At 45.6% G+C, this 22,789-nt stretch overlaps 1 protein-coding gene across 1 annotated transcript in view; it reads right to left on the bottom strand.

Moving 5' to 3' along the window:
- LOC144783993 (GTPase IMAP family member 8-like) overlaps positions 1-21,614 on the bottom strand; it is a 182,735-nt gene extending 161,121 nt beyond the window's left edge. Inside the window, exon 1 of the mRNA XM_078662706.1 lies at positions 21,526-21,614. The gene's annotated coding sequence lies outside the window, so the exon portion shown is untranslated. The remainder of the gene's footprint in view (positions 1-21,525) is intronic.
- Positions 21,615-22,789: the final 1,175 nt, after the last annotated feature.

Raw genomic sequence — 22,789 nt, 5'->3', positions numbered from 1 at the left:
TATATTTTTTTTTGAACGGTAATTTCTCAAAATCCACTGGAGCACATATATTGAGACCTAGCAAAGGCACATCGGGCAAACCATATCTACAATTTTGCCAAGTTTCGTGGAAATCCATTCAGCCGTTCGAGCTAAAAGTGAGTCCAACCGCCCTATGGAAAAATGAATGGGAAAAGCGCGTTTTGGGACCCCCCTTTTGTCTCGGCCCCCCCTTGACGAAACCCCCCCAAATTTTCAGGGGCTGCTCAGAAACAAACTGTGCCATTGTCCTGAAAATTTTAGCCAATTCCGTCCACAAACGCCAACGTTATTAGACATAGAATTTTCAGAAATCCCATAGAGAAAAAATCCTAACTATATCTACCTACTGGCTATCGCCAGTAGGTAATATATATATATATATATATATATATATATATATATATATATATATATATATATATATATTACCTACTGGCGGTCTCCAGTAGGTATATATAGTTAGGATTTTTTCTCTATGGGTTTTTTGAAAATTCTATGTCTAATAACTTTGGCGTTTGTGGACGGAATTGGCTGAAATTTTCAGGAAAATGGCACATTTCGTTTCTGAGCAGCCCCTGAAAATTTTGGGGGGGTTCGTCAAGGGGGGGCCGAGAAAAAAGGGGGGTCCCAAAACGCGTTTTTCCCATGTTAATTTCCATAGGGCGGTTGGCCTCACTTTTAGCCCGAACGGCTGAATGGATTTGCACGAAACTTGGCAAAATTGTAGGGACTGGTAGCCTGATGTGCCTTTTGTAGGTCTCAATATATGTGCTGCAGTGGATTTTGAGAAATTAACGTTTAAAAAAAGATATATATCTGTAACAGCGGACTGGGCAGCGGCCCAGGACGCGGACTTTTCGCGCAACGGAGCTTTGTGAAGCGAAGCTGATTGGTTCTCCGGCGTCTGTCAACATTCCAAACAGTCCGTAGCGGCCGCCATCTTGTCTCTCGGTAGGATCGAGAGACAAGAGGAGGTCAAAACAAAGGGGGAAATAACTATAAGGGGGCATAGTAGATCCTCGCTGACCCCCTAGGTTTGATGTGGAGGTTTTAAAAGGGCCCCGCGGGGCAAAAAAAAATAATAATAATAATAATCGAACGGCTGAATGGATTTGCACGAAACTTGGCAAAATATTAGGGACTGGTAGCCCGATGTGCCTTTGCTAGGTCTCAATATATGTGCTCCAGTGGATTTTGAGAAATTAACGTTCAAAAAAAGATATATATCTGTAACAGCGCTCCGCTTCGCGTAACGGAGGTTTGCGAAGCTGATTGGTCATTCTGTCACTGGGCTATAGTTGGGCTACATCTGGCTGATATTTGGGCTACATTTGTTTTTTTGTGTGTCTGGCGGCCATCTTTGGGCTACATTGGGCTACATTGGGCTTCATTGGGCTACATTCGGCTAATTAGCAAATAGCTCATCTCAAACTAGGAATGGTAAAGAATCGCTATTTATTCCTTAAAGTTCGCTATTTAGGAAATGCAAAAAACTTTGATGATACATATGGCGGTTCATCTCTAACAAGATAAGAAGCATAGGGATACATTTATGATGACTGGCGCATCACCAGGGATGTGTTAGTCATTCTGTGCCGCTGTTCCGTCACCTATGGTGTGCTGCATTTACAATGCGGCGCATCATGGGGCAAAAACAGCACAGATGCGTGATGTATCTGTGCCGTAAAGGTGGCGCATTGCTGGAGTTGTATCGCAAGTGTGATGAAGCTCCAGCAAGGGTCGGGGGTGCCCCTGTCGCAGGGTTTCTGTTCTCACACAGAACTGTGGGCAGAGGATTGGAACCTCGGCGAATGCATTGCTGGAGTTGTATCGCAAGTGTGATGAAGCTCCAGCAAGGGTCGGGGGTGCCCCTGTCGCAGGGTTTCTGTTCTCACACAGAACTGTGGACAGAGGATTGGAACCTCGGCGAATTAGGGTGTCCCAAAACTCACGTTAGCAATCAAAAACTCCTTAGCAAGCTAGGTACAGTGTCACATTGGATATAACAAACTCTCAATGTTTAGACAATCCAGAATATGAACTTATAGTACCTCAGGATACGTGGAACTCATGAACAGTCGGTCGTTATAGATTTCTTAGAAACCAGAACATGGAGTTAAGAAGAACAGATGTGTATTTGAAATGTTTATTTACTAATGCCGTCTTCTCAGGCGTAGTACCTTAGATAATAAAAGTACACATATTATCAGTAGCAAAATTACCAGCATAGTTACTAGTACATAAAAAGTGAATGGTGATAGTATGTTAACATGCTGTAAATGAATAAGAGTTAGCAACACTTATAAGCAGCCGCGGGCCGTGGAGGGAGTTACGGTGAGGCAGGGAGGCGGGGAGGGGGAGAAGCAGGGTGGAGAATACAAGTACACATATTATCAGTAGCAAAATTACCAGCATAGTTACTAGTACATAAAAAGCGAATGGTGACAGTATGTTAACATGCTGTAAATGAATAAGAGTTAGCAACACTTATAAGCAGCCGCGGGCCGTGGAGGGAGTTACGGTGGGGCAGGGAGGCGGGGAGGGGGAGGGGCAAGGTAGAGAGGGCTCCACCCTGCTTCTCCCCCTCCCCGCCTCCCTGCCCCATCGTAACTCCCTCCACGGCCCGCGGCTGCTTATATCTCACCCTCCCTAATACACATATTATATTATTTGCTAAGAAGGTCTCTTTGTGTTGGTTTAGGGCGTGCCCATACTTTAGTGTCTTAGATTTGAAGGAATCACATCAGCATACACCAGCTCTCTCTTCATGTGAACCGCATCAACTGTTGTGTATGTGTGTTCGGCAAAGCAATATAAAACCCGCCTCATGCCCAGAATTGGCAGAAGTTGCACTTATGTTATGAGTATGAAGTCGTGGAGATCAGACCTCATAACAATTCTGTATCGTGTTGTTCTTGAAACTTTAGCACTCGCTGTACAGATATAGTTTAACAAGTAAAGCAGATAGTAGACCAATAACATATTATTCTCATGTAAACCACGATGAACTACTAGGTGGAAAGCTAAAGCAACAACTAAGTGTCTTGTGCAGAAGTTGCAAAAAAGGAAAAATGGCGTTTAAACCGGTAATGAGCCCATGCTAACTTAACACGGTGTAAAGATATCCAGGACCTAGATGACACCTCCCCATGATCCGGAAACGAACTGAATAAGATAATAGAAGTGCCATCTCATGAGAGCAGATTGCAAGTTTATATGTGGACGGTCCGCAAGGTAAAGCATTAAAAACTAGGAAAATTTAATGCTAAAGAAAAATAAAACAGCCAAGTACTTTATCGAGTCTTAAGCCAATAGGCAAGGTAAATAATAAAAACTTGACAAATAAGTCAATGAATTGTCAATGAAATGCTAGTACTCAGCATATCAAACATGAAAAAGGTCTATGACATAACTGTGTATGCAAAATAAGCTGCAACAGCCTCCAATAGGAAGTCACCGTCTTCATCCGAAAACAGTTCAGCCATCCAATTTAAAAGCGGAAAAGAACATACGTGCTCTCCCAGCACCGGATCCTCTATCACCATCAGAGGACAGCTCGGTGGGTTTTCAAGAAAGCTCTGTTCCAAGAAAGACTGTGCTGCCGCCAGTAAATTCCAGGGACCAAGTAGTCCATGCATCAATGCCACAGCCATAATCCTTTCGCCAGGACAAACCAACTCGTGAGTAATGATAGGAGTCATCAGCTGATTAAAGTCGACGTCAGGAGAAACCGGTCCGCAGAGACACAAATCAATGGCCCAATCGAAATCACAGGTCAGGCAGTGAAATACAGGCTGGACACAGGTGAAGTAGGAGAATCGAAAAGATAATCCATATGCCGTGCTTAATATCGCCAACGGCATTGTGCCATAATATTCTAGCATGCGATTGCAGCTGCAGGGTGTGAGGTTGCATAGGAGGGACATCCATATTTAAAAATGTAAAAAAGCACAAGAGCGTCCGCTGGTAATGCAAGTAAAAATGCCAATCCACGAACCAGAGTGGAGAAAATGGAATGAAAGGAAGCAGGGATGACTCCAAAGATTTTCTCAAATGAAGTCACGAGACCACTGGTAACAACTTTAAAAAAGTGCGCCAGGGACTTTGTGGAGGATGCGTTAAAGATAGTCGGAAACATGTTGCTGAAATTGAAAGGCAAATCTTAATTGAAAAGGGTGTGCACCTCTGTACGGGTGTTCGCTATGTGAAGTACGAAAGTTTCACGGGCCGAACTCAAGGCCACCTCTCTCTGAGACAAAAGAGCTCTTATTCTTGCCATGCCGTTGAAACGTGTCCCAAGGTTGGTATTTGTGGCCAGATTGAAAACTCCCTATGTTCATGTGTGGGAGGAAATAGAACATTTCTGCAGCAAATAACCCGTTCACTTACTGTTACGATAAAAGGAATACTTTTAATTAACTCAGAACAATCTTCATTATTGAGCATCAAATAACTACCATTTTCCAACAACTTGACGTGGGGATGATAGCAGGAACTGGCGTGCCTTGCAACACGCAAGCCATATTTGGTCGGTGTTTGTTGCATGAACCGTGTAACTGTATGTGCCTACACATTAGTGAATGATCTGGCGTCTCAGTGCATTCCTCTCCATTCAGATAAACTTCTTGATCATCTTTGAAACATCTGTATGTGTATGGAAGCGACCAGACCTCATGAAGAAAAGCACTACCTAAAGGTTCATAACGACCTATTGGTATATATTTCATACAATTTGAAAACTTATATAAAGCAAAAGGCAGCGTTATTAAACCGTGGATAAGGCATGTTGCCAAAAAACCCGCAATCCTCTGCTGATGATGTCACTGAGCATGTCATGAATGATGTAATATGTGACATCATCAGCAGTGGATTACGGGTAATAGTATCTCTAGTTTACTCCCCTATAGCTGTCTTTCTTTTAACATAAGTGTCTGTTTCCTTCCCTTATACTTACTGTTTTTGGTTCGCTTCCGGTTCGCGTACCGGCGAGCGAACTGGGAAGCGAACTAAGAGAAATAGAGGTTGGCACAGTTCCAAATATTGTACCAATTTTTTAATAACGGGGAGGTAGTTCTGAAAAGAACTTTTTTTTTTATTTTTCTGAACATTTTTTTACTGTTTTTGAATTTTTCGGAACAGTTTTATATTTTTTTGGGTTTTTCTTGGAGGGGGCAATGAAAACGATTCATTGTAAAGGGCTCAACAGGAGCAGCAAAACAAAAAAAAGAAGTATTTATTATTTTGGGCGTTTCGGACAAACATGAGCATGATTGTCAATAGCTCTGTTGATCAGAGTGATGCTTTTTTCTCCGTAGGAAATGAATCCATCGCAAAATACGCAGATGTGTTTTACATCACCAAATCTCATTTGTATATTTGGCACCATCTCCCTGCCCTCTGGTCCCGTTACTTCCGGTACAACAGATCTTCTGGCCATAATAGGGAGATTATCTAGGTCGTTCCGAAACTGTGCAGCACTGTAGTTGTTAGGATGCCACCTAGTCATATGGCGATGCATTGTGTAGTTTCCGAAACTGTATTTCTTGTCGGTCCCTCTGGACAGTCTATCTTGACATATAAGGCAAGTTACGTATCTTGCATTTAATTTTTTCTGACCTTTGGGAATTTTAAAAAATTGCCAAATGAAGTTTTCTTTCCGGTGAGACGTCCTGGGCTGCTCAGGCAAAAACTGCCTCTCTTCGTGCTCGTCCTCCTGTTCCTCTTCTTCTTCTTCTTGTTGAATTATAACTTGAGCAGGTGGTCCACTCTTCCTTGGATGTGGTGGAGGTGGTGGGGAAGCACCAGCTGAAGCTACTAAAGAAGCCATTGCTCAGTGATCACAAAGGGTCTTTCTCTCACAATGATGAAAGTCAGAGTGAGGAAAGAAGGAGGGATTTTCATCATTTGGGAAAAACAAGAGTTCTCAACCAATCAAAAGTGTTCATTTTAGATTATATGACCTAGTCTTACATCATTAGGAAACCAAAAGTGAAATGAACCAATGAAAAGTGTTATTACCAAGTCACATGACTTGCTGTGTTTACGTTAAGCGCTTTGCAGGGCCTCCCGGTTTGCTTCCAGAAACCTGCGCTTTGCGACTCGCTTCGCGTACCAGTTCGCTAACGTAGTACGTCATATGACGTATCACGCGACAACGTGAAACGTCATGCTGACGGGAGGCGTCACGATGTTGTTTTGTAACGCGGCACTTGCGGTAAAGAAACGTTTACCGGCTCGCGGTCTATTTCGCGGCATCAAGGTCAGCTAACGGGAAGCTTCCCGATTTGCGAAGCGGGAACGAAGAAAAAAAAATATTTAAAAAACAAATTATTCATAAACATATAAAATATATTTTTGGATTTAAAGAAGAATACATTTTACAGCTACAGATATTAGCTGTTAAAAAACCAATGAAATTCACAGAAAAAACCATAGGTTATGGACCATATATAGTTAGGAATTAGCATTTACAAAACCTTGAAAATTCACTGAAAAAACCATAGGTTATAGACCATATATAGTTAGGAATTAGCATTTACAAAACCTTGAAAATTCACTGAAAAAACCATAGGTTATAGACCATATATAGTTAGGAATTAGCATTTAAAAAACCTTATTTTACTCACACAAAACCATTGAAATTCCATATATAGTTAGTTGCACTAACTATATATCGCGCACCCGCAATCCACTGCTGATCATGTCACATATTACATCATTCATGACATGGTCAGTGACATCACTGATGACATCACTGATGACATCTCAAATGACATCACTGATGACATCACTGATGACGTCATCCAGTGACTGTATAATTCTGTAAAGTTAAAATATGTCTTACATATTGAAGAATGAATGGATGTATAAGTGTCTTGATGAAGGATTTAGTAGGGGCATGGCTGACTGTATGAGTGACTGATTAAATGTGTCTCACTGAGTGCATGGGTTAGTGACTAAACTGTCTTAATTTGTGCATCATTATGTCTGTTGTTCTGTAAACTGCTGCATGTGTTGATCATTAGCTATATGATTAACTGTATGGGTTATTGATTGGTTGCCCAAGCATTTGTATGGGAGACTGAGTGTGTGTGTGGGTGGCTGGGAGGTGTATGACTCTCTGCATAGATGTGTGAGCAGTTGATTGACTGGATGTATGGGTTCAAAAGTGCATGTGGAAACAGCTGTATGGGCGGTTGACTGTGTGCATGAGTGTATTGGTGAGTGAATGGATATCTCAGTGCTACATGTCAAAGTAAGTACATATGTAAAACACAGTACATGTGAGAGTTACCATATATAAATAACTGTGCATAAGAGCCAGTGAATGTGTGAGTGGCTGTATGGATCATTGTGAACTTGTATCCAGGATTGTATAAGTGAGTAAATATGTTTTAGTATATGTTTGAATAAGTAAGGTGTGTATAACTGTATAGTTGAGGAAATGGAGGTGTGATTGATTCTTTGCATGACTGACTAAGTGTCTGAGTAACTCCATGGATGAGTGACAGTCTATGAGTGTCTGTTTACACTGAGTGTATCTAAGGTTATATTAGAGTCTGAAGAGGTTTATCGTATTATCACATGAATGATGTCATCAGTGATGTGATCAGTAATGTCAAATGAGATGTCATCAGTGATGTCATCAGTGATGTCATTTGAGATGTCATCAGTGATGTCATCAGTGATGTCACTGACCATGTCATGAATGATGTAATATGTGACATGATCAGCAGTGGATTGCGGGTGCGCGATATATTGTTAGTGCAACTAACTATATATGGAATTTCAATGGTTTTGTGTGAGTAAAATAAGGTTTTTTAAATGCTAATTCCTAACTATATATGGTCTATAACCTATGGTTTTTTCAGTGAATATATATATATATATATATATATATATATATATATATATATATATATATATTAAAAAAACTATTATAAACAAAATTTGAAAAATAAAAGTAGAACATTAAAAATATTAAAAGAACACATGCTATAATACTAATTACATCTAACAAACACATACAGATTTTAAATTAAATAAAATATTAAATAAATGTACACATAAATCATTCTTTTAAACTAGAAAATATTTACAAACAAAAACGTTAATTAAAAAATAAATGTATTAATTGTATTTCCTACACTATAACACCACACCAAAACCAAAAGACTTCAATTTTTTTTATTAAAGTTATTAACATAAATAACATAATGAGTAAAGAATTAAAAAATATTATTAATAAACATTCATTGACTGCACACATCTACATTAAACTATAAAAAAATAAAGCCAAATTAAAACTTATTTTAATAATAAAAACTATTAATATTAACAGCTAATTATTAATTAATTAAATTGTATTTAATACCCATCCTTTAAGTAAAAACAACACACACAAAAACAAACAATTACACAAAATAAATATCAAATAATAAACATTATTAATAACTATATATAATTAATTAAACAAAAATTACTTCCGATCCTTTACTCCTGTAAAACCCGCAACACACACCTAAAACTTACTGAGCATGGGTGAGGAGCTTGAAAGTGATCCTCTTATTGACGGGGAGCCAGTGCAGGTTCCTCAGGTGGGCGGTGATGTGGCTGTGGCGGGGGATGTTGACGATGAGGCATGCGGAGGCGTTCTGTATGCGTTGGAGTCTCTTCTGGAGTTTTGGCTGTGGTTCCTGCGAAGAAGACTTTGCCGTAGTACAGTCTGCTGGTGATGAGGGCCTGGGTGACCATTCTTCTGGTTCCGGTGGGGAACCATCTGTAGATTTTGTGAAGCATGCGGAGGCTTTTAAAGCAGGAGGAAGAGACCCAGTTGAATTGTTGGGTCATTGACAGAGAGGAGTCCAGGATAAACCCCAGGTTGCGTGCGTGGTTTGTGGGTGTGGGCGCCATACCCAGCGATGCCGGCCACCAGGAGTCGTCCCAGGCGGAGGGGGTGGTGCTTAGGATGAGGACCTCTGTCTTGTCCGAGTTCAGTTTCAGGCGACTGCTCTTCATCCATTCAGCGACGTCCTTTATCCCTTCGTGGAAGTTGGTTTTGGCTGTGGCTGGGTCTTTGGTGAGGGAGAGGATCGGCTGGGTGTCGTTGGCGTATGAGATCATGTTGAGGTTGTGTGATCGGACGATGTTGGCGAGCGGTGTCATGTAGACGTTAAAAAGGGTCGGGCTGAAGGATGATCCTTGGGGTACGCCACAGGTGATCTTGGTGGCTTCGGATCGGAATGGGGGAGGCATACTCTCTGGGTTCTGTCGGTGAGGAAGGAGGTGATCCAGTCCAAGGCTTTGTCATGGATCCCTACGTTTGTAGAGGCATGTGCGAAGGGTGTGGTGGCAGACAGTGTCAAAGGCGGCCAAGAGGTCCAGGAGGATGAGGGCCAAAGTTTCACCATTGTCCAGCATGGCCCTGATGTCGTCGGTGGCGGCTATGAGGGCAGTTTCGTGCTGTGGTTGCTGCGGAATCTAGATTGGGATATGTCCAGGGTGTTGTTCTCTTCAAGGAAATGAGTCAGTTGTCTGTTGACGATCTTCTTGATGACTTTTGCTGGGAACAGGAGCAGGGAGATGAGCCTGGAAGTTATTGAGGTCCTTTGGATCTGCCTTGAGTTTCTTGAGTAGGGCGTTGATCTCTGCGTGTTTCCAGCTTTCTGAGAAGGTGGCGGACTCGAATGAGATGTTGAAGATCTTACGGAGTTGGGGTGCGATGATGGAGCTCGCTTTGTTGTTGATGTGATGGGGGCAGGGGTCTGATGGTGATCCAGAGTGGATGGTGTTCATGGTCTTGATGGTGTCTTCATTGTTGTCAGGGGTTCAGGAGGTCAGTCAGCCAATGTGGCTGGGGTCGGTGAGTCTGGGTGTTGGCGGCTGTGGGAGAGGCCTGGGAGTTGAAGCTGTCATGGATTCCTGCGATCTTGCAGTGGAAGAAGGTTCCTAGAGAGTCACAGAGGTCTTGTGACAGCAGGGTGTCGTTGGAGCTGGAGCTGGGGTTGGCGAGTTCCTTCACTATGTTGAAGAGCTCTTTATTGTTGTGTGCATTGTTGTTAATGCATTCCTTGTTGAAGGTCCTTTTGGCCATTCAAATGAGTTGGTGGTGTCTCCGGCTGGTGTTCTTGAGGGCTGAATGGTTGTCCGGTGTTTGCTCTTGGCTCCATCTCTTCTCTAGTCTTCGGGAGGTCTGCTTGGATGTCTGGAGGTCGGCAGTGAACTAGATGGCTCTTCTTTCAGAGCGTCTGTTTGAGGGTTTCTTGACTGGGGCAAGAGTGTTGGCGCAAGTCGTCGATCCATTGCCTGATGTTGCGGGTGGCTTTGTCGGTGTCGGTATGATCGGTGGTGGGTCTCGGGCAAGGGTGGTGATTAGCAGGTCTTCCGTGACCTTGTTCCAGCTGTGGTGGGAGGTTCTTTGCTGGTGGTTGTGTGCGGAGGTTTTCATGTAGGAGAAGTGGATACAGCAGTGGTCGGTCCAGTGGAGTTCGGAGGCGTTTCGAAGGTGACGTTGTTGCTAGGGGAGAAAATGGGGTCAAGGGTGTGTCCGGCGGAGTGCATGGGTGTCGTGACAAGCTGTTTGAGGCTGAGGTTGGCGAGGATGTCCAGCAGTGTGGTGGAGTTGCTGTCGTTGGTGTTCTCGAGGTGGAAGTTCAGGTCTCCGAGGAGGATGTAGTATGTGGAGGCCAGGGCGTGCGAGCTGACGACGTCTGTGAGGAAGTCGATGAACTGTGCCTGGAGTCCGGTGGGTCTGTACACGAGGGTTCCTCTGAGGGTGGTGTTGGGATTGATGTGGATCTGGAAGTGCAGGTGTTCTGCGGTGCTGAGGGTGTCTTCAGTGTTGGTTGAGATTCTGACGGTGTTTCTGTGAACGATAGCGATTCCTCCTCCCGGTCTGTTGGTGCAGTCCCTGCGGGTGATCTTGTAACTATCCGGGATGGCTATGGCAATGCCGGGTGTCAATGTGGTGGTCATCCAGGTCAGGAAAGCAACGTCCGGGAAGGATGTGTCGAGCAGGTACCAGAGTTCGACGGCAGGCCTGTGGACGGAGCGGGTGTTGAGCAGTATGCATCTGAGGTGATTGTTGCCCGCTTTGGTGAGGGGGCAGGACGTGCTCGTGTGTGCGCTGGCTGGTGAAGTTGCAGTATCGGCAGGTGAATGGTCCATGGGTGTGCCTTGGGGTGGCCTGGAAGCAGGCGGATAGATCGGCTGGTGTTGAGTGCATGGAGGATTTTGGCGTTGTAGCGGCGTCTGGCATCGTGGTGCTCAATGGGGGCCAGGGGTCCTGGCGCTGGTCGCGATCTGGTCACGGACTGGCGCAGACGGGCTTGCCTCCAGCGGCGCAACCATGCAGCAGTCACCATAAGTAGGGAAGGGGGCGGGACAGTAGGTAGGCAAGAAATAGGGATGACGTGGGGGCGGGGCTGCAGGAAGCAGTGGCGGTAGTGGAGAGGGGAGAGAAATAGGGCAAAACCCAAGTGGCAGGGCACAAGCAAAAACAAGTAAAATAAACAGTACAATGGAGGCAGAGATAAATTAAATTAAGAGGGGCACCAGTGGCAGAGATAAATTAGATTAAAAAAGGGGCACTAGTGGCAACCCACACGGGGCACTGAGGGAAAAAGGTACTGCTGGGTGCGAGCTGCAGGCGCGAACATTAGGCTGCAGGAGAGCTAAGGACACTGCTCTACCACGCTAAGCTGCCAGGGAGAGTGCTGACCTGGACCAGAGGTCTAGGAGTCACAAACGCTCCCCTGCAGCAGCCGCCATAAGTAGGAAAGGGGGCAGGACAGTAAGTAGGGAGGCGGGAAACAGGGCTGAGGAGGGGGAGGGACGCAGGAAGCAGTGGTGGTAGGGGGGAGGAGAGAGAAATAGCGCGAAGCCCAAGTGGCAGGGCACCAGCAAAAACAAGAAAAATAAACAGTACAATGGAGGCATAGATAAATTAAATTAAAAGGGGCACTAGTGGCAGGGATAAATTAGATTAAAAGGGGCACTAGTTGCAACCCACACGGGGCACTGAGGGAAAAAGGTACCGCTGGGTGCGAGCTGCAGGCGTGAACACCAGTCTGCAGGAGGGCTCAGGAGGCTGCCCTATCACGCGGAGCTGCCGGGGAGAATGTTGACCTGGACTAGAGAGAGTGCAACAGTAGGGAAAGTGTTGGATAGCGGAGTGATAAAATTTGTATTCCCACTCCAGGAAGATCAACAGTAGGGAAACTGTTGTATAGTGGGGGTTAAAAATTACCATTCCCACTCCACTGAGTGCAACACAGTAGGATAAGTGTTAGATTGCGGAGAAGTAAAAAATACTATTCCCACTCCAGTGAGTGCAACAGTAGGGACAGTTCTGGATAGCAGCGGGTTAAAAATTACTTTTCAAACTCCAGTGAGTGCAACAGTAGGGAAAGTGTTAGATAGCGGAGGGATAACATGTACTATTCCCACTCCAATGAGAGCAACAGTAGAGAAAGTGTTGGAAAGCGAAGGGGCAAAAATTACTATTCCCACTCCAGTGAGAGCAACAGTAGGGAAAGTGGTGGATAGCAGAGGGGCAAACATTACTATTGCAACTCCAGAGAGTGCAACAGTAGAGAAAGTGTTCGGTAGCAGAAAGGTACAAATTACAATTCCAACCACAGTGATTGCAACAATAGGGAAAGTGCTGCATAGCGGAGGGGGTAAAAATTACTATTCCCACTCCAGTGAATGCAACAGTAGGGGAAGTGTTGGAAAGTGGAGAAAAAATACTATTCACACACAAACACTTAAAAGATATATATATTTTTTAAAAACTACAAAATAAAAAATATATATTAAACATATTAAAAGAACACATATTATAATACCAATCACATATAACAAAACCTACAAATATTATATGAAATAATAAATACATTTACAAAAAAATAATTCTTTTAGACTAGAAAATATTTACAAACAAAAACGTTAATTACAACATTAAAGCATTTATTTTATTTCCTACCCTAGAACACCAAACCAATAACTAAACACTTCAACATTTTTAATATACATAATTACCATAATTAATAATGAATTAAAAAATATTATTCATAAAAAACTAATAAACATTAATTGATTACACACCCTTTCACACTATATTATCCACAACACACACCTAATTTAAACTATAAAATAATAAAACACAATTAAAACTTATTTTAAAATTGAAAACTATTACTATTAAAATCGAATAATGAATAATTAAAATGTATTTAATACTCACCCTTTACTCCTTTAAAAGTAAAAACAAAACACACAGAAATGTCCTATTACTTACTATTAATCTTCATTACTCCTGGTCCCATTGTCCTCGTCCCATTCCTTAACTAAGTGGAGATGACCATCTCCGCGGCAGAAAAAAAGAACAGGAGCATGCTGGGATACTCAACCCACTCTCTCCCACTGGGAGTACATAAGCGGTACCAGCCCAGCATGCTGCCTGAAAACACCAAGCCAACAACCGGAAGGCCGGCCGCCAGGGAGGGAGGGAGGGGCGTAAGGAATGGGACTAGGACAACGCGGCCAGGAATAATGAAGATTACCGGTAAGTAATAGGACATTACCCCCAGGTCCCTCCTGTCCTCGTCCCATTCCTTAACTAAGCAGAGAATACCAAAGCAGAGAACACGGCCTTCTGGAACCCATCAACGCCAGAGACACCAGACCGAAAGGTGGCACCCCACAGGGGCAAAAGGAGCCCACAAGAAAGGAGATACATGCAGGCAGGAGCACACAGCCAACCATGCCCCCAACCAAGCGGACAGAGCAGTGACCCCAAAACCAGTAGGGGACTACCATAAAAAAAAAAACAAGAACCCCCCCAGGCAAGCCAGAAGGGGGCCACACACACAGAGCCAAGCTCCAAGAGAACAACCAGAGGGGCCAAAACCAAGCCCCTCCCCACACAATCAAAGGAAGTCCAGGAGAAGCAGGCACGCCCCAACAGAGAAACAGAGCCAGGAAAGGCAACCAACTAGGGAGAAACCCCAAATAGCGAAGCCCACGGCCCCAGGCACCACCAGGCAGCCACCCAACCAGTGACAAAACAGGCCAAACCAGTCCAACTGCCAGGAGCAGAAGAGAATAGGTCCACACAGGACGACAGGGCCGAAGGCCCAGGAAGGACCATAGCAGAGGCAAGACAGAGAGCGAACTCCCCCCAAAACAGGGAAGAAGGCAAACCACAGGCGCAGGTACCCACAAAGGACCACACCCAAAAGCGAGGGGAAGGAAGATTAAACTGAATACGCACGCCAAAGCAAGAGAGGAAAGACAGGACCAACCACAGGACCACCCCAACACACCAAGGGAAGCCACCAGTAGAGCCGCAAAGACTAAAGAGGGCAGAACTGGACAAGCAAACAAGCACCCACCCAGAGGAACAGCTAGGAAAATAAGGGGGCGGGGAACCCAAGCCAGGCCCCCCGCCCAGCCGACAACAGCAGCAACAGGGAACCCGGAGGCCAGAAAGGCACAGAAGGACCAGGCCACAGGGCTGGACCGACCAACAACCAACCCCACCGAAGACACCGGATAGCTGCAGGAAACAAAAGGCCGGCCCACCGGGAGAAGAACCCGGGGTACAAGAAATGATCAAGCGGCCAGATCCGAGGTACACCCCCAAGGCAGGAGACACTGGGACATGAAACCCAGTAACCCACCCAACGAAGGCCAGGGAGAGCAAAGAAGCGCAACCCAAAGCAGACCCTGGAAAAAACCAGGGCACAACCAAGAATTACAACAACAGAGGCCCAACACTGAACAGGGGAAACCAAACCCCAGAACCGGAGAGGAGGAAACACCACCAACCAAGAGCCGACCATCCGCCAGGAGGAGAAAGGAGGACACCAAGGAACCACCGAAGTAGAACCCCAAGAGGAGCTGCACAAGGGCAAAACAGGAAATACTAACAAGAAGGCCAACAGCCCAACCCTGCAGGAGACCCACAAATGCCCAAGAAGCCAGACGGAGTAACCAGCAGGCCAGCCAGCCAGGAGGCCCACAACACGGCGCCACCAGGACCCGGAAGGAGAGGCAAAAAGCACCCCCAACCAAGAAGGGGCACAGGGAAAGGCAGAGCAGCCAACCACAGTCAGGCCACCCAGAGAGTGGAGAAGCAGAGGGAGAGAGCCCAGCAGCCCACACAACGGATCCAGCACCACAGGCAGCCGCAAAAGAGCATCACAGGAAAGGACATAAGACTGGCCCAGGACCGTGTCAATACCCAAGAGAACGAGCGGCCAGGCAAGGACCCAAGCAGGGACCAAAAGAGGACCCCAAGCAAACAAAGTCCACACAGCACAAAGCCGGACACTACCAAGCTGAGAGGCACACCAGCGACCCACACGCACCAGCGAGCGGGAGGCCAAACAGAGGAAATGCAAGGGCAAACCCAACATAGGCAGAGCCCAGGCCCCAAGAGCACACTGGAACAACCCAGGCACCTGAAACCAAAGGAGAGGAGCCCAGGGAATCCAAAGGCGCACCACCCAACAGGGGAGCGGGAACAGACTCAAACAAGGGGAGAAGGAACACCCCAGAGCCAACAAGAGAGCAAGGGTCACAGACACTACAGAGCAAAAACAGCCAGTGCTAGAGCATAGGCCCAACAACAGGTCCCCAAAGGGAAAAGGCATGAGCCCCAGAACCGAGGCAAAGGCAACCGCAACCTGAAAGCGGAACGAGAGGAGCGGGAAGCAACAAATCAGCCCACACACCAGGGGAGGCCGACACCCAACACCCACAAGCAGGGAAAGGGAACAGCAGACAGGGCAGGGCACAGGAGCCGGGCACCCGAAGAACAAGGGGCCACCTAAGGCAGAGGCCAAGGAAGACCAACAACACCCAGCCACCACAGGAAGCAAAAGGAGCGGCAGGAGAGAAAGCAAGCCCAACATGCCAACAAGGGAAACTCAAGAGGGGGGAAGGAAACCACAACCAGAAACCAAACCGCAGCAACCCAGCAGCAGGTGAGAAGCAAACCCAACACCAGCCAGACCCACCAGGGCCCCAACCGGCACTGCCACGGAGCCAGCAGCCCAACAAGGCCAAACGCCCACCAGAACCGAGGAAGCACACAACAGCCCCCCCCCCCCGAAAATAAGGGGAGGACCCAGCAAGCCCGTGGAAGGCAGATACCCCAAGCATGGGGCAAGCAAAAGCACCCAGAAGGATGCAAGAAGTGCCCAACAGCGAAAAACCACAGGCAGACACCTAGACATGCACGCACCAGGCCCGAACACCCAAAAGGGCAGGAACCAATGGGTGCAAGGGCAGCTGGCAGCCGAAGGAAGCCCAAGAACTGCAAGGCACCAGGACCCGAAAAAAGGCAAAATGCCCGGAAAGCAGCCAGTGGTGACAAGAAGAGGCCACAGCAACAGGCAAACCCAGGCGTACCCCAAACCAGGCACCGACCAGGGACAACAAGCCCGCAGAGCAGGGCAGCCGGAGGCCCAGAGGACAGAGCAAAGAAGTAACAAGAAGAAGCCAACAAACCCGAGTAGAGGCCGCCCAAAGCGAGCCAGGGCCCAGCAAGTAGACACCACCCTAGGGAGGAAACAGGGCCAACCCAGTCAAACCACAGGGCGGACAGCAGGAGGAACAGAAGCCATGGCCATTGACCAGCACAGCAGGAGAGCACAGCAAGCCAGAAACTGCCAGGCGGCAAGCACCAAGGAGACAGGCCAACAGCAGGCCCACAGGGTCCGACTCCGAGCATAGACGCCAACCAGCAACAAGCGCTGAGCAAGCGAAAAGCCATAAGGCCAGGGAACACACAACCCATGGAGGAAGCTCCAAAGGACCCGCCCCAGGCAAAATCCCCAAAAAGAGGGCAGCGACACAGGGGAAAACATGGCCCAAGACACGACAGGTAGGGCAGGGGAGCCGACACCGCAGGCAGCCAAAGACACCGAAGGACCCCCGGGATCCCGTGAGCAGGGGGCAGCGGAGGCAGAGAACCAGGCCAGAGACACCAAGGGCCCCGTACAGAGACAGCAAACAGACCCATATCTCACGCAACCAGCAAAGCTTAAAGGGCCAGCACGCAGGAACAGGAGCCAGCAAAGAAGCACCCGGATATCTACAGCACCATGTAACCCAAGGCGGTCCCCTATCCAGGTACCAACCAGGCCGGATGCTCTTCAACTTCGGAGACCAGACGAGAACATGTGCTTCCAGGCCTGTATTGCTGTAGGCCGAACATATAACCTGTAGAGGAAGAGGCAGAAACTTCAACCAGCAGGCCATGGAGAAAAAAGGGAAACCGCTATGCGTTACTCACCAAGGGGGCAGGAATAGCACACCAAAAGTTCACTCCCCCCATCAGTCATCTCAGGCGCGCACCAGGAAACCAGCGCCGGATGGAGAAGCCCGCCAGAAACTGCAGCCGAGGCCACAGCAGGATTGACCCAACATAGCATCAGGGGCGCAAGGAAGATAAGAGGAGGCCAGCAGGTTACCAAACGCCAGGTAGGGGGCCCAGGAGCATCGCCCAGCAGAGCCCAAGGACCCGCCAAACAGCCGCAGCAGCGCGTCTCCAGACCGGCCAAGCCACAGGGAGACACGCATTTCAACCCGGAAGAGACCGGGAGGAACGGCGCCCCAGCCGCAAAGGGCCGAGCGGCAAGCAACGTGGCTCCTGGCAAGCCCCGTAGGCCAGGAGAACACGGAAAGAGGACAGCGAGGACATCCCAGCAGCCCCGACGAGACGTCCAGTGAAGAATCCATCAGGTAACCAAACACGTCCCATTCTGTCGGAAGACAGAAAAAAAGAACAGGCTGCATGCTGGGCTGGTGCCGCTTATGTACTCCCAGTGGGAGGGAGTGGGTTGGGTATTCCAGCATGATCCTGTTCTTTTTTTCTGTCGTGGAGAAGGTCATCTCCACTTAGTTAAGGAATGGGACGAGGACAGGAGGGACCTGGGGGTAATAAACAATTACCCAAAGTAAATATCAAATAATTAACATTATTTAACAACCATATATAATTAGTTAAACACAAATTACTTACCACCCTTTACTCCTGAAAAAACAACAACACACACCTAAAATTGATTACACAATTTCCATAATTAATCACCAATCAATTTATTAAAATTAATTAACAACCAATTATGAATTTATCAATTAAAAAAAGCTACTTCCCACCCTTTACAACTATAAACACAACACACCTAAAATTATTTCAAAACTACCAAAATAAATAACCAATTAATTAATTAAAATCAATAACCAATTATTTATTACTCATTAATAAATTACTTTGCACATTTAACACTATAACATTTCAATTAATCAAATATTAATAAATAAAAGGTAATCAATAAATGTAATATAATTAAATTACTTTCTGACCCACAATATGAATGATATTTGTGCAACTCAATATTTTGTACTCAATATTCTGTCTCTGCACCAACAGAGATGTTGTCTCTTTCCCATGCTTCCACATCATGCAAATGCTACACAAGGTATTGAAGTGAATCCCACTGAACATGAGACGGATGGTCAGCTAGGTTCTTATCACAAGAACTCTTATTTATGGGAATGTCCTCTGAATTGGAATTCCAGTTCACGTCCTATTGCTAACTCCAAACCATCCAGAACACCACCACTAGACTCATTCTCAACATCCTGCAAAATAATCACATCTCTCCACACCTCAACAATCTCCACTAGCTCCTAGTCCAGGAAAGATGCACGTTCAACCTACTCACCCATACCTACAAAGCTCTCCACAACACCAGCCTAGCTTACCCCAAATTCTACCAACCCCTTTGCCACCTTTGATCTGCATCCCAGGCAAGAGCACAAATCCCTCACATCAAGAAGAGTAGATGTGGAGGACTCAGCGTCTCATACCTCACAGCCAAGACCTGGAATGACCTCCTGAAACACCTCAGAACCTTCCCTCTCTCATGGACATCCAAAGGAGCCTCAAAACATTAGTCTTCCAGACAGAACAGATATGAGCTCCTCCCTGCTCAGGCCTGCCCTTACCAGAACTTGGATACCATTACAGGTGATTAGCCATGCTCTACAAATTCACATAACATAACAACATTTTTAAACTGCCATTTCCACCTGGCAAACAAAAAAATTTTGCCAGGCTTAAACCTCCTTTTTTAATACCTGTAGGTCACCTCTAGGTTAGGGCCGGGAAGCAGGCATAAGGCGCTTTGCCAACTGATCTTTGGATCCAGCAGAACCGAATCATCTCCTCTGCTGCACGGAGCAACCCTGACCAGAACCAACGCATCACCTCTGCTGTGTACACTTTCCCATTGCAGGGAATTTGCATCGACCTCGCAGCCTCATCGAAAGTGCCGCTGCATGACACATCTTTGAGGCACTTTTGGCCCATGCCCTCGCTTTACCAGCCCCTTGTCCACAGCAGCCTTGACGATAACACTGGACTCCATACTACAGCCTCGCAGCTCCTCAGAACCAACATATTGCCTCAGAACCAACATATTGCCCCTGTTGTGCGAAGCATCCTTGACGCCGGACTTCCCATCACAGGCTTCTTGACAACAGGAACCTCTTCAATGATGCAGGACCTAGTATAACAGCCTTGCAGCTCCTCTGAACTAATGCACCACTTCTGCTGTGCAACACATCTTTGACGCAGGACCTCGCGACTCTTCGCAACCAGGTTTTAAGGGACTTTTGTTCAGCCGGACTAAAGCGGTATATGCAGATGGACCGCACTCCATCGTGATCAGCCTAAACTTGTGACCTTGTCCCTGTTCAGCATGACCAGGTCCCCACAGTTGGCAAAATGTGCTTTTTGGCACTATTTTCACTGAAATCTTCAAAATTGCATATCTCCGATTTAACTGATTGGGTTTTTGTCATTTTTGTGTTTTATTTATTTATTAAAATTTTCTGTTTTTCTAATGTGGTGTGGGACCATTTTTATGTGGTGTTTTCACTTTATTACAGTTTGAAGTGTTACAGAAATACTTTATACAAGTTAAGCCTGACTGTTCTGTGCCAAGCTACTCAAAGTTTGAGCACAGATTTATTTGGGGTTTGCTTGTGACTTCACCCTGACAAGAATTGTGTTTGCTGCTTGAAAAGGGTTTCACATCCTCCTTCCAACCATTAACCCAGTTTTTTACAGTCAGTGAAACTATTTCAGAGTATTTTAGGGAAAACAATCAAATTTCCAATTCAATGAGTTAGCTCGATCTGAATAGTGGTGCTGAAAGTTTAACTTTTTTTCATAATCTTCAAAAGAACGTTTGAAAAAAACTGTCATGTATTTATTTCTAAAGAACACCAATGGTGCACACCCAAGGTCACCCGAAAGAGACTATCATAGGCTCTGTCCTATTTCACACCTTGCCCCTAGCAGGCCCTTCAGCTCTATTATGTATGTGACTCCTCCTTAAATCCTTTTCTGATCATAATCCTACCGCCACAAATTTCTACAGTGCTTTGTTGTTTTCTTTATTTTTTTTAATTGTCTTTATTGGTTTTCGTAAACAAGGAAGAGAAGTACAATACATATGTTTCAATCCAAAATAAAAAAGGCAGGGTGGTTGGGGAGAAAAAGAAAAAAGAAAGGAAGATAACAACAAAAGGGAAAGAAAACGAAAAAAAAGAAACAGTCACAGCGATCATGAATGTACATCACTTTTAGTTACCAGAAAGGCATTACAACATACACGGATAATCACATATGAGAGACTTCAGTATATACTTCAGGACCTACAATGCTAGGGTACCCACCATTAAGTTCCCTCATTTCTGGCCTTCTAAATAGCTTACAGTGCCTTGAGGGTTATTAATGAAGTGCAATTGAGTGATCTGACCTCACAAACCAACTCCTTTCAGCCTTCAGCTGCCCCCTGCACCCACACCTCACGAATTCCAACCCATGGACCTGAGAAGTCACGCTGCAATATGCTAAGTCATAGCAATGTTACCATACCCCACAGAAGACATAACTCAATAAAAGACATAATCAAGACTTGAAATGCTTATAAACAATATCCAGGAATAAGTATAACATGCATTGTCAAAGCTGCAAGGCTTTTGGTTTTGCCAATGCTTGTTTTACCATGTTTTCTAAAAAGAATGTTGGAGAAGCTCCCACGCCTTCAATGTAAAAGCCTTTGTGAGCCTGTAAGCAGATGTGAATGACACAACACACCAATTGGTGACAGCAAATATAATAAATATATACAATTTCAGTACAATGAAATAGTCTGGACCAACACCAGTGCTAAATATGACTTTCTAAATATCACAATGTACTGGTCCCTGAGACCCAAGGTGCACTAATGAGCCATAACTCGTGCGCCCCATAAATCTGTCAGCGCTTTTTGCCTCAGTTCCTGCTCCTGTCTAGATGACTCTTTAAATCAGCAGCGATTTTGTCAGTAGATGCCGAGATATCTGACTGAGAGACTCCCTCGTCGATAGTATATCCCGTGCTATGTACAACTTTTAATGTCGCAGTGCTTTACTTACACAAAGTGCGCTTAGATCTCGTTTTCCCCCTGCAAGCGCGTCAGGCTTCTCTGGAGCACCTCTCTCTGAAGTAGACGAGCAGGTTCCCAGCAGGAGACCCGGAAACGCAATCTCCTTTCACTTTCACGTGTAGAAGACAACGACCGGATTGATCAGTCAGCAGTGGCACGTAGCAGTGTGTCCAGAAACATATCCATGCATTCGTAGAATCTACAGGACCTACACAGAAGGATGTCAATTGAATTGACTTATTCTTGTCTTTTTCCAGAGGTCGTACTTTCGTTTTCAGTTTACCATCTCTGACACGTTGTCACCAATAAAGTTATGCCAAGTAAAATTATTAAAATTCTAACTCCCAAAAGATAGTAGCTTTATGAACTAATGTTCTTTTTCTTATGCACTTCATTGTTACATGTTAGCATAGTATATTAATTATAATTATGTACAGTATCAATTGGATATAGTCTGATAGCCGTTGTTTCTGAGATGTCCCAATTTAAAATAGATTTAAAATTAGGAGGGCCACCTAGGAACGTAGGGGCAAATTACCAAGCAATAGCGATATACCAAGCAATAGCGATAATTATCGCTATTGCTTGGTTAGAGACAAAAATTTACCGCAAAGCTGCGGCGATTTTTATCGCAAATAAACCTTGGTATTACCAAGGTTTATCGCACATGCGATAAAAATCGCCGCAATGCATGAATATCGCTGAAAAGTCAGCGATATTCATGCATTATCGAGCTAATGCTCTTAGCCATGTTATCCACCTCCCATTGGATAACATGGCTAAGAACTGCTCAGGGCAGGTGTTAGCTTTTGGAGATATTCGCGCTTAGCGCGAATATCTCCATAAGTTGGTAATAGGAGATAGCGATGTTAGCGACTGTTTGCAGTTGCTAACATCTTGGCACGCCCACTTTGCATGTCATTAGTGATAAATATCACTGACATGCAATGTGGGGCCCAAGATGGTCGCTATCTCCTACTAGCTGTCGCTAACTGGTGTTAGCGACAGCTAGGTAATAGGGAGATAATTTTATCTCCGCTTTCTTGGCTTTTAAAGCCAAAAAAGCGGAGAGAAACCCCCTTGATAATATGCCCCCTAGACTCTAGACTCTTAAGAAGAAATCCGAAAAAGGCTGTCTTATTTTCTTTCGGTGGTAGGAGTTTTTGAGCAGCAGTAGTCGTTCTTGGGGAAATGAGGCCAGGTGTATCAAGCATTGTTCAAGTCGCTCTTGGGCCGGTTTGGGACCTGAAAAA

Source organism: Lissotriton helveticus, chromosome 10, assembly GCF_964261635.1.
Source record: "Lissotriton helveticus chromosome 10, aLisHel1.1, whole genome shotgun sequence".
NCBI lineage: Eukaryota > Metazoa > Chordata > Amphibia > Caudata > Salamandridae > Lissotriton > Lissotriton helveticus.
Note: the sequence above shows the minus strand (reverse complement) of the source record. Positions and strands in the feature narration are given on the sequence as shown.